At 39.9% G+C, this 12,869-nt stretch overlaps 1 protein-coding gene and 1 pseudogene across 1 annotated transcript in view; one reads left to right on the forward strand and one right to left on the reverse strand.

The window, feature by feature from the left end:
- Positions 1 to 2,037: 2,037 nt before the first annotated feature.
- Positions 2,038 to 12,869, forward strand: part of LOC146713746 (uncharacterized) — a 100,031-nt gene continuing 89,199 nt past the window's right edge. The window contains exon 1 of the mRNA XM_085450127.1: positions 2,038 to 2,096. The gene's annotated coding sequence lies outside the window, so the exon portion shown is untranslated. The remainder of the gene's footprint in view (positions 2,097 to 12,869) is intronic.
- LOC146713747 (tripartite motif-containing protein 16-like) lies at positions 2,759 to 4,366 on the reverse strand (annotated as a pseudogene).

Raw genomic sequence — 12,869 nt, forward strand, 5'->3', positions numbered from 1 at the left:
TTTCTTTAACAGTTGCTGTAGTTTTGAAAGCATGATTGGAGTGCTCCATATCATTTATTTCATTTAAGGTACGAGTTTCTGTTGGCCAGCAAGGTGTTGGTGGAAACTGTGCTACTGTAGGCCAAAGATGAAGCGAGATGAGAGGGGGAAGGTTTGTTAGGAGGCAGAGAGAGATGTTAAGGGAGCCTCCAGGCAGGCGGAAAGGAAGATGAGTCAATCAACATGCTTAAGTTATCAGTTTTAAAACAACAAGCAGTGATTGTTCTTTTTAAAAGCATTTGACAATAATTAAATGCTACACTTTAAAAATTAGCAGTGGCTCATGGTGAAAGCAGCCAATCATTTGACCTTAATCCTTGATTTGCTGTGTGACTGTAAGGTCTGGCTAATAGTTGTAGTTTCTGTTTATTGTTTTCGCTCAGCTTTTCAGCTCAATCTTTTCACCACTTCTTCCACACTGAACTTTTCCTACAAGCTGGGGATGGGCTGGTCAAGTTAAGAGATTTGATTGGGCAATCCAGTGTCATGGTATCCAGTAATGAAAATGAATGAATGGGCTGCTGTGAGTGGTTGTACAGCTAGTGTGAGCCTTTCAGGCCTCCTCTGATAATTTCAATGACAGATGACGAATTAAATGAGACATCAAACATCAGTGTCCTTTAATAATTACCACTGTGATCCAACTTTCCTGTCACTGGTTTAAAGGATTTCTCAAACCAGTTAATGAAGGTTTATATACACAACAGGTTACAATTGCACAAGTGCTGCTGATTGGCTGAGGAAGAATAAAGTAGTCATGGTAAACTACTGACCAAGTTACTGTAAGATGACATAGCAACAAGATGCTACCCAAGACAACCCTGAGTGTCCAGACGATCTGATATCCTTGTGTTGGTGTTGTTCCCTCGTCATCATAAATAATGTTGTTCCAGGTTCAACATTGCAAGTGACCAATCACCTTCTCCTGACGTCATCCGCGACCTCGAAAAAAACAAACGCCTTCAAAAAATCTACTTCACTTGCGAGAAGAGAAACCACCTCTGTAAGGACAATATGTATAATGCTTACCGTTTATTAAGAAAAAGTATCCTGAAATTCAAAGAATTCAAGTTCCTGGATCGGCGGACAGAAGAGGTTTCTCCATTTCTGTGTTAAAAGTGTGGACTTCAAACTACCAGTTTTTAAATTGTGTTGATAGGCCACATAAAACCAGAGTTATGATTAAAAATATGCGCAATGTTTTTTTTCCTGAATACTAATGTTGTGTTTACAGCGGGAAGGGAAGCACTTGAAAGTATTCTCTGTTTGTGACAAAAAAAAACCCAGAAAGCAAAAACCTTGGCTTTCTATTAGTGGAAAAAAATTCTACTTTTTTATACTCGAGTTTAATGTTTTTTGTCTGATTTGAGATCAATTGTTTTAATATAGTATTTCAAAATGAAAAAATAGCTGTAAATTTTGACATGTTAAGGTGTGCTGAAAAGAATGATACCAAACAAGACAAGATAAACGGTTTTTAAAGGTGAAATGTAGAAGTAAAATCCAAAGCAGACAAAAATACCTATTATACCTAGCATTTAGTCACTTTTATAAAGGTTTTTATGAACCCATAAATTGAGGGAAAAAATACTGGGCCAAGAATGGACCCCTGAGTCATTCCACATAAGAGCAGGGTTTTTATGAGGAAATTTGTACCCCAGCCTAACTGTAAAGTTAACTACTGTGCCATTTCAGTTCTGTGCTGTGCTTTATAACTTTAAATAATTTGTAATATTTTTTCTAATACAAGTTTCAACAGGACTTAAGTAAAAGGGAGTTTAGAAATCTGTCTACAGTTGGATAAAACTTTAGGAACAATATTTATGGTTAGCAGGAACAGTGTGAAGCCTTCTATAAATAACAGTGCGTGAAATATCTTTCAATTTTCGAGAAGGAACAATGTCCTGGATTGATTGTGCATCGATCCATTGGTAATTCCTCAGGGCTCCACTAGAGGGATTCGCGCCTCTTGTCCTTCACTCTGTACAGACGAGTGAAAGCCAGCGCTTTGTGTCAGTATCATCATTCATCTCTCCTCACCGTTTCCCCTGTTTAAGGTAACTGCACGCACAGAACTCTGTGTATTACAGTTGACTATTAGCCCACCATCATTGTTTATTGTAAGGAAAGAGGTGACTTGTGGACAGTTTTTGCTGAGAAGTTTCAGGTGAACTCCGTTGCTGTTTAAGCTAGCTTTCACTGGTGTCCCGCCTTATTGAATGACAGTTTTTCTGCCACTATCTGTATTTAAGTTAACTACTGAAAGACATATACAGCGCATAAAGTATTATTTCATTACTGTTGAAAGTCAGAGAATGTGTCAGCTAACATATGTGAGTTAAAAAGATGTATTTACCTTATGTTACAGTTCAAGTTGTGCACCGTCTAAATACTCTCATAAGTTAAAACAGGGCAACTTAGTTTGGAAACTGTGGTCCTGAGACTGAGTGTATCCATGCAGAGAGAATATGGTTTGGGTTGTGTTGTTTTTGTAACACTCAATACAGACGAGTGAAAACGAGATCTGCGTGTCACTATCATTCATTCAGCTCTCATCATTATTTCCACTTTTTAAGGGCACAAAAATACCAGCAATCTTTACATAATGTTTTGTAAATTCGCACAAATGGGAATAATGGCGTTAAATGTTTTTCAGTAACTAGTAATCTAACTAATTAGTATTTCTGTTGTTACAATGGTGTTGCTATTACTAACAAGAAAATGCAGTGCGGTCAACACACAGAGGGTTGAAGCTGTCTTTAGTTCACAAATATTTAAGAGAAACCGGCCAAATTATAAGCCTGAAGACAAGACGTTAATGAAGAACACAGATGTAAGAGCGGTCAGACTCAGGACAGATAACTGGCAAACTTTTATTATAACTCTGTATCTTGGAAGGACTGAAATAATGTTTCAGTATCTAACATTTGATCTGTGAGTTTATTCTCTCAAAACAATACTTTTATTGTTTTGACATTTACAAACTGAGGTTATTTTTTATTATGAATATGACCTTCTGAATTTACTGTTAAATAACTTTTTGGTGCCACTTTGACTTCTTTTTGATATATTTAACATTTAATTAGTACAAGAACAACATTTAAATGGCATATAAACATAATATTAGGAAAATATAGAAAACGGATAACAAAAGGTCAAAGGAACAGCTATTCAGTGTGACTGACAGGTGATCTCCGTGCAAAGTAAAAACAGCACAACTGTGAGCTCTCAGCAACTCCCATCTCAACAATGATGTAGACAAAAAAAAGTGGAAAATAAAACACACATTTTAACCAATTGTCCATCAGTGGCTTCTGTCTATTTCAGTGTAATGAACTCTGCAGTATCTTCATGATCCAAAAAATCAAGTCCAGCATAGAGCGGCTGAGTGAATGTGGTCTGGACTCTGTGGAGGAGAGTCGTGGTTTCAGAGACGCTGTAGAAAGACAGAATACCTGCTCTGTGATCCAGGTACACTCCTACTCTGGAGGACCGAGGGCCTGAGAGGACAGTTTGGACTTCATTGTGCCAAAACTGAAAACCCTTTGAATCATAATGTAAAGACCAAGATTTGTCGTTGAATCCAAATTTACATTCATTTGAGCTCCCTGCTCTGCTGATATTCTTGTATGCAACTGCAACACCAACTCCTCCTCCTCTCCACCTCCCAGTAACAGCGTCCAGTCAGACTCTCTCTACTCAGGACCTGAAGCCATCCGGTGAATCTGTCTGGATGATCAGAATAAGACTGTTTTTGTCTCATTATTGTTGCTTTTCTGTTCCCCTCAGATAATAACAGATGTCTGTTTGCTGTGTTTGGATCCAGTGTGATTTCATGTGAATATTTTAAGAATCCAGCTCTGGTCTTTGGCTCTGCTGGTGACAGTAAAACATCCACTTCAGCAACTCTCGGTGAGATATTCTTCTGTTCCTCTACTAACTCTGCTAACATAATGTTTTTCTCCAGGACAGGCTTTGGCATGAAGTTCGTCCTGCACTGAGGGCAGCTATGGATTCCCTTCCTGTCCTCTTCATCAAAGTGACTTTTGATACAGTTCATGCAGTAGCTGTGTCCACAGGGAATAGTCACCGGATCCTTCAGTAGATCCAAACAGCTTAAACAAGAAATGTTTTCTTCATCCATTTTAATTTCCTTCTGCGTCATTTCTCTTCTTAGTAAGAAAGACTTGCAGCTTTGTCTGTTGTAAAAGTGAAACTAGTCTGACCTCTGATCTAATCAACAGGAAATGGAGGCTGTCCGCTCTTACATGTGGGAGGGAACGAGGAGTGTCTACAAACATTGCAACAAACACTATTCAGAACAAGTCCTAGAACTAAATTTGTCACTGAAAGTTCAAAAACAACAAAAAACATATTTAGAACAATGCCTACAGCTACACAAGGCAACTCCAAAGACATTCTTTGTTTCTATTGTCCCCCCCCCCCCCCCCCCCCCCCCCAGCATCGTAAGGGGAGATGACCCTTTGTGATCAGCAGGAAGTCACACAAACACCCACATCCACACACACTCACTCACGTGCACATACTGCAGGGGGATGCTGGTTCTTTGGAGTGGTGGTCTGAGACGAGGGCAGAGATGCTGCTCTGAGATCATCCCCTTGCTAGCAATAGGACACACCTCTCTGATTTCATTCAATTGTGCACAGTTATCTCTTCTGAATTCCCTTAATTCTCGGGGAAGGAAAGAGAAGAAATAAACAAAACCAACGAGTGGAAGAGGTAGAAGAAAGAATTGTGGATGTTGAAACCCAAGTACAAGCTAATGAGGAAGTAGTAACAGAGATGCTCAAACTGCATATTGAGATGGATGCCAAGCTAACAGACCTGGAGGGATGGTCTAGAAGAGAAAACATTCGAATATACGGTGTCAAGGAGGGGTCGGAAGACAATTCTACATCAATGGTCGTATTTGTGGAGAGTTTATTACGACAGAATCTGGAGTTGCTGGACTCCGCTGAGCTACGAGTGGAAAAAGCACATCACGCTTTGATGTCAAAACCACCGCCAGGAGCGACGCAACGGTCAATTGTTGTCAAACTGTCTAGTTCCAGAATGAAATATTGAAATTGACCTGGCAGAAGCGTGGATTTGACTACCAAGGCAAGACAGTTAACTTGGATCATGATTATGCACCACAGATTTTAAAGCAGCGAAAGGAATACGCAGGGGTGAAATCTGTTTTAAAAGACAAGAAAATCCGATTCCAAACTCCTTTTCCAGCAAAGATGAGAGTTTTTTATACTGAGGGAACAGTGCTATACGGCTCGGTGGAGGAGGCAACAGATGACATGGTAAAGAGTGGATTCCCGGTGACGATCATCAAACGCCCGGAGACGCTTCTGGAACAGATCCGACGTTTATCGTGGTGCATAGAAAGGAAAACACGGAGCCAAGTAAATAAAGACCAGACCCGAGATTATAACGAAAGACTCCGAGTAAGAATGAGTGGGACACCGAAAAATTGAGGAGTAAAGAGAACAGGTGGTGAGTTTAATGTAATTAAAATATCCTCTGAGGAAACTAACCTGGTAAAGACTTCTTATTTCGAAATAATATACTGAAGTGGCAATGCAGAAATTGAAAATAGGCGGATGTTTTACCTATGCTAGTAGAATGGACATTGGCCGGCTGGCAAAGGAAGGCCCTGTCTCACATAGAGGTGAGAGAGGCCCCCCCTCGAAGCCCCCTTCTTTATCGGGGCTTACTTAGGGTCATTGGAGACCCCACAGTTGGAAGTCTTTTTTTTCTTTCTTTTTTTTTTTTTTGACCAAATAAAGTTCATTTCTGTAGCTGTTGTTTTATACAGCTTTAATGTTAATATTAATGTTTGCTTATGTATGTTTAGGGAGTGGTCTGATGGTACTTGTCAATGCTAAGGAGCTTGCAAAGAAAAGCATCTGGACTTCTTTAAGTTGCTTGAAGACGTTTCACCTCTCATCCGAGAAGCTTCTTCAGTTCTAAGGTCAAATGGTGGGGAGTCCCAGATTTAAGCCTAGTGGGAGTGACCCCCACAGAGGGACAAAAGGACCCCCTGATGATCCTCTAATCCCCTGAGCCAAGGTGTGAAACTGGGTGTGGGTCCCAATCAGCCAGGGTTTCGGGTGAGCTCATTGTGAAACCTGGCCCCACCTTATCATGCAAATTCCTGAGGTCAGATGGCCCAGGATGTGAGTGGGCATTAAGGCGTCTGGGGAGGGAACTCAAAACTGGATTATAGATGGCAGACAGTTGGTGTCGTAAACCACCGCCTCTGTTCAAGATGGTTGCTCACAGTGGACATAGATGGCTTCTTTCTTTTTGGTCCTTTTGTCCCTCTGTGGGGGGTTACTCCCACTAGGTTTAAATCTGGGACTCCCCACCATTTGATCTTAGAACTGAAGAAGCTTCTCGGATGAGAGGTGAAACGTCTTCAAGCAACTTAAAGAAGTCCAGATGCTTTTCTTTGCAAGCTCCTTTGACTACAATGACCTGGATGACTGAGAACCTTCACAGACATCTTGTCAATGCAAGATTAATTATATTCAAATAGTAAGGGTATGCTTAAAGATAAGGTAAAAATCATATCTGTTGGAAAGGCTGTCAGCTGAGTGGGGGAGCCCCCTTGTGGCGAGAGAGCACAGCTGCACTATTGAGGACATGTTCCAGTGATCAGAGTTTATTTGAGCTAACACAGGGCAAAAGCCACCTGGCAGACTGACTCAGCAGTGGATGTCTACACACGGTGTGAGTCGTGTGCGTCGCTAAAGAACTGTGAGTAGACGTGGAGCCCTACCTGGAAAGGACAGTTTTAGTCTTTTATGCCATTTGGACATTTAGTGGATGTAGGAGTGCAATGTGTATTGACCTGTTTGCTATGTGGCTAGTTCATGCTACTAATGCTACTTGTTATGCTACATACTTGCTAGCTGTAAGCTAAACCCATTTGGTGTTTTGTGATATATTGTTGTTGTGTGTATTGGCAGTCAGTGTCATGTACTGTAAGGCTTTGGGAGTAGTGTATGAAACTTGTGCATGTAGATGTTCATATAGGAATTCCCATTTGTAGTTCTGATTAGATTCGAAGAACGCTAATGAATCATAATTCATGACTTAGATGTTTATTACATTCAGTATTCTGTATACGGACCAACTTATAAATAACACAATAAGAAATATAACAATAATAAAATAACACAAGTGTAACTTATAAATACATGTTCATATTTTTATTACACAATCATCCAGGTAAGTAAATTTTCAAAAGTTGATTTTGTTCATCTGAATGTTTTCAGTGGGAGAAATGTTTAGTCACTCATCCAAGTGACTTCTTCAGTCTCAGCTGACTGCAGGTTTCTCCAATCTTATAAACATGAAGGAAAGCTGTGCGTTATTAAACTGTGATTTTAAACTCGATCTAACAGGATTTGATGAAATGAATGTTTCAAAGAGAGTTTTTCTCTCACCTGCAGCCATATTTCCTCCTGCTGCTCTTAAAAACCTTCAGGGCTTCTGATAGTCTGAGCTCTAACAGATCTTCAGGAGTGCTCACGCTGCTTTCAGGGAAAGGTGCCTGTTCTCTAACATATAGATGAGGCTGGTTATAGCTGCCATGAAGGAAGCTCACTGCTCTGCTGCTGATCATGACAGAATCCTTCTAAAAGCATCGAGGCTCAATTCACTTTCACGCTGAAACCCGTAAATCCAACAAACCAAAATCATTAAAACTAGCAAACTAATGCACTTATGTGCATATTTCCAGTGATGCACAAAACACTCATGAGAGCATGGCAGCTAAGGGCGGAGCCAGAAGAGGATTTAGTGGATGCAACACTGGCAACTGTGAGCTCCATGAAACCAGGATCATCTGCAGGATTTGGTGCTGCTGTGGAGGTCACAAAGAACACAAGGAAGGAGATAAAAAAGCGCAGAATGAGCGACGCAGGCCCAACAACACGAGTCAGATACTGAGGAGGAGACGATGCCAAACTTTTCCTGATGGGACTGAAAAGCATAGTTGTAGTAAAAATGAGCTCTGAGTTGTTGTGGATCTCAGTCTGACTATATTTCATTGTTCTGGAAGTTGCTCACAGACCAAGCACCAATCAGGAGAAGGAATAAGCTCCAGTTTAAAGGCTAAACAGCAGAGCTCTGAGAACACATGGACACCTTTCATCACTCATGTCAACAATCTGGATATAACAAGTTGTTAAATGCAGCTCTGAGCAGTAAAATGCATGTTTCTGATTGTCTTTATCATCTAATGAATTGATGCACTTTCCTGTTTCTTTTGGGTTAGAGTGACATTTGTTAAAATGAGGAGCAGCTTTTTTTTGTTCTGCTAATACAGTTTGATTATAGTGTAAATGTAGAAGATGTGGTGATTAATGGCTGTGTGCTGTTCACGTGGAATGACAACACTGTACAGTAATGTTTCCAACAGCAAACACAGCAAGTGTCGTCACACAGTGTGTGTTAGGTACACTATAGTGTATCAGCGGCTGCTTTGCACGTCATCACTACTAATGTGACACAGATTTCCTGTTTCTGGGATTCCTTGTTAATCCAGTTCCACACATGGCAAACATGGGAGAGCCGCCTGAACAGGACTAGACTGCATTTAAAGGAGGAGGTTACTGTTTGAGGTAAAGCTCCTGGACTCAGGGATGGGGGTGTAGACCAGCCTGACCAACGACAGATGCTGCTCAGGAGCTGGCAGCTCATGATCGTTGCTTCCTGTCGTGGCACTTGCTAAATTCCTGAGCTCAAAAGATTTCTTTCTATAAGTCTATGTTTAAGTCTAAGCAGGCACAGGCATGGCTAGCAGATAGAGTTCTGTAACCCTCTGCTTCATACTAACAAACATGGAACAAGTGCTTCAGAGCGCTGTCATCCACACAGTTCTGTGTTTCCATGATGACTTTGTTTGGTAGGACACACAAAAGTGTCTCTTCAGGTTTAATTTGTTCTTCTGATGGTGGAGTTCTTCACCTCTTTTTTCTACAGATGGATCAGCAAAGATCAGAGCCAGTGAGAGAGGGATTTGTTTGGATTAGAGAATCTTTTCCTCGCTGCTGTGCTGAATAAATATATGGAAGAGCAAAGTCATTCAGAAGGAGTTTTCTGTACATTGTGCATAACCCTGGTCAACATCTGTGTTTGGCCATCAGTCTAGCTCAGTAACTGTAGCCTAGCCTCTCAGATCACAGATGAACCCAGTGGAGATACAGCAGCAGTGCAGCTTTGAATCAGCACACGCCTCTGACCTTCCATCACATTCATACATGTGAAAGAGTTTGAAGGGTCAGCTTGTGCTGAGCAGCTTTTCCTGTGCACTCTGACTGAGTTAAGGGGCTCTTTGGGAATCTACAGTACTGTGCAAAAGTCTGGAGCCAGCCCTCATTTGTTTCTAGTCTGCTGTGAAATGCATGCAGTGAAATGTGCAAAAACACATAGAAATACAGAAAATCAAAAGGCAGAAACAGTCAGTGTTTAGTTTTTTCACAGCCTGAACACTTACTGCCTGAACTCACAAACAAGAACTCTTTGTTTCTGTTTCTTTCACAGAGACTTGTTGATGCATAGCAGCTGTTATTTTTAGCATTTCTTGTGGATCCAACAAGAGAAATGGGAGCAAACGATGTGTTTCCATGACAGGCTGGTTGTATTAGAGCAGCTCCAGATGCAGTTTAAACATCTGTCATGTCATTTTATTTATAGAACACCTTTCAAGACGACCATCACAAATTGCTTCACCACAAAAAACAGAGCATAAAAAAGAGTGAAATTAAAGTGTACAAAGATGAGCATCACACTCGTTCATCCTCGAGTTAGAAGCCCTTTCATGCTTGAATGCTTCAGAGGTCAGAATTCAGAAGATTCATAAAGAAATTGAAACTGGAGCTTCTCAGTCATCCAGGTCGTGTTAGTCATCGATGAATAGGAACACCTAGTCATCCAGCAAAAAAAAAAAAGAATCATGTTGTCAATAGGATCATTTTTATCTCTCACAGAAAGTGTGACTGCATCTATAGACTTGAAACAGAGTGAAACTTTGCAGTAGAAATGCTCCAAACAAAGTAAGCAGTCTGGGTGTGGCTGATATTAGATGTCTGTTCACACTGGCAGATACAACAAGAGAACTTTACTCTGAACCAGTCTGAAGTCAAACAATGATGAAGGTCAAAAGCTTTAATCAAATTAACATTAAATTATAAAAACAAAGATCTATTTCTACACAGTAAAGTCTGTACATGATCAGGATCCATGAAACGTGTCAAACTTGTTTCATTTGTCTTCATCTGATTTTTCTAGTTTCCAGAAATCTTGTAATATAATGCTCTATTTTAGTTGGAGAAACTAACTGTGAATCAGAATATAATACAGTGTTTGTTGTTTTTGAATCATGGGGTGTGGAGTCCAGATGAACTCTTTTTTCCCCATCTATGTGAGCAAGAAAATAATGTTTAAACATGTTTAAAATTCAGATTAATTAAGTTTATCCTGAAGTTAACACCTCATTTTAATTTGCTGAGGAGAAAAGAGACAACATGTTAGCAGACCAGAATAGTAGTATCTGACTCTCACACTTTGTCTGATGTATACATAAAACCAGAAAGAAGGATAGAGCAGACAGAGTAGGAGTTTCATCACAGCTGAACTGTGTTTGATTATGTTCGCCTGTAATAGTCACTCTTCACTGAGGAGAAAAAACTGTGTCACAACAATTTAACTCAACAACATTAAGAAGCAGATCATACAGGCTGTAAGTGGGGAGCAGGAAAAGATGGAAACTTATATGAATCACTTACTGTTCACTGTGTTCTTTCTGGACAAAAAAGATATGAATTAACTTTAGAAGAATTTTAACCTTTTAATAATTTTTCGTGTCTGTTACAGAAAAAAAACAAGAATGATCGTCAAACTGGAACTTCAGGTTTCAGTGTTTACAGTCGGATGTGGGAGCTGTAACAAGCTTACAGGTCATTTCAGTTTCTTTGATTGTCTACACAACACAGCTGAAGGACATCCGGATGAAAAGAACAGTCTCGTGCTCTGAGAGACTTAGTACTGTTGCTAATGATGTTTAAATATGTCCACCTCATTTTTGTCAGTTAGCTTTTAATTCAGTTGTTGCATTTTAAAATATGTCCCTATAGTATGGAGCATGACACATGCAGCAGGCCAAACACGATTTGGAACACTTTAAACAGTGAAACAAATGATTAACACAAAAACTGAAAAATAAATGCTTATCTGGCATTATTTGCACTTGCAAATGATGATACAAAACGGTGGTCATATTAACATTATGCGATATAAATATTGCTGCTGATTTGTAAAGGATTTGTCTCTGATATTTAAAATATAAGCTGAGAAATAAAGGTGTGTTTAAGTGTGTATGGGCCGTATATGCCACATGCTGTTCTGCACTGGGTGTCCCATCTACACAGCAGGATGAGCTGCTGGCTCTAATACCCTTTCATTAATCATTGGACTAATTTGTTTTCACAGTGCTGCGCTGACAGGTTCTTATTATGGCACAGAGAGGCTAAAGGAGACTGTGTGCATGTGCGTCTGTGTGTGTGTTTGCACGTGTGCTTCCAAGAGTGTGACAGAGAAAAAAAAGGCTGAGCTGGTCTTACAGTCTTCTGCTTTCAAATGGACATGAAGAACATATTTTGTTTTAGTATTGAAAAAAAAAGTCTTCAGCTACTCAAAAGTTGTCAAATGTTGCATAAATTATCTACTGGATGTGTGACTTGGGTATACACGTTTGCGGTACTTTTGGTTGTTGTTGCATTGTGTGTGAGAACAGTACACCCAGCCCGTATGCTGGGACCTCAGGGAGGGGACGGAGCTGAGAAAGGTGATTTTTCTAATTCAGTGGAGGTTTAAATAAACAGTAAATATCAGAAAGATACGCAAAAGTTCTGAAAGGTTGATCTGTGGAGTTTACATTTACATGCTTACATTCCTCACAGTCTTAAAACTTCCTCACAAATCCTAAAAGTACAAAAAAGAAACCATATTAAGCAAAAACTGAACAAAATCATTAGAATCATTTATTTACAGGAGAAAAGAAAAGAGGGAAGGGAAGAGGGAAGGAGAAAAAAAGGAAAAAGAAAATAAATAAATAAATATGTCCACCTCCCCTGAAATCACAGCTCGGTGTGAATGGAGCTCTCTCTGACTGCTGACACTAACACTGTTATCAACAGTATGTTTTTACTTCAAATAAGTGCTTTCTATTGTATATAGAGACACAGAATGATAGAAAAACTGATTGGATTTCTTTATGGGATCATGTCTGTACTGGAGTTAAGAGGAAGCAGTCTGTTCCCTGAACCTGGTGGTTTGTGAGAAGTTGTATGGCAGATTTAAAGTAAATTAACCAAGAAAGTAAAAACAAAAATGATCCTGTGTTCCATGGAAAGAGACAGAAGGAAGTTTCACTTTTCACATCAGAGTCCGTTTGTCAGGAACTTGAAAGATGTTGTTTCTGCTCTGTGATGTTTGTACCAGATGTTCAACTCTTATTTTAGGACAAACTTTGATCACTCCTCTGTTTGAAGACAGATCCACATGAATATAGATTATTGATTGACTGAATCCACACTGGTTATCAGTCAGTAACTCTGCACTAAAGCATTTGTTACTGTGATAAAGTCTTTAAATCAATCTGTATGAAACTTTAGTCACTGATCAGTAATCTGATGGAACCAGGGGCGATTTTAACAACAAAAGTTTAGATAACCCCTCCCCCCTCCCAAAATGGTTTGTTCCAGCTCGCCTCTCCCCTGCCCTGGCTCTGGCACGGTTGCTGCCAGAGC

This window comes from Copadichromis virginalis, linkage group LG3 (genome assembly GCF_057382275.1).
Source record: "Copadichromis virginalis isolate Kocher_CV1m ecotype Utaka linkage group LG3, C_Virginalis_male_GT1.1, whole genome shotgun sequence".
In the NCBI taxonomy this organism is placed as follows: Eukaryota; Metazoa; Chordata; class Actinopteri; order Cichliformes; family Cichlidae; genus Copadichromis; species Copadichromis virginalis.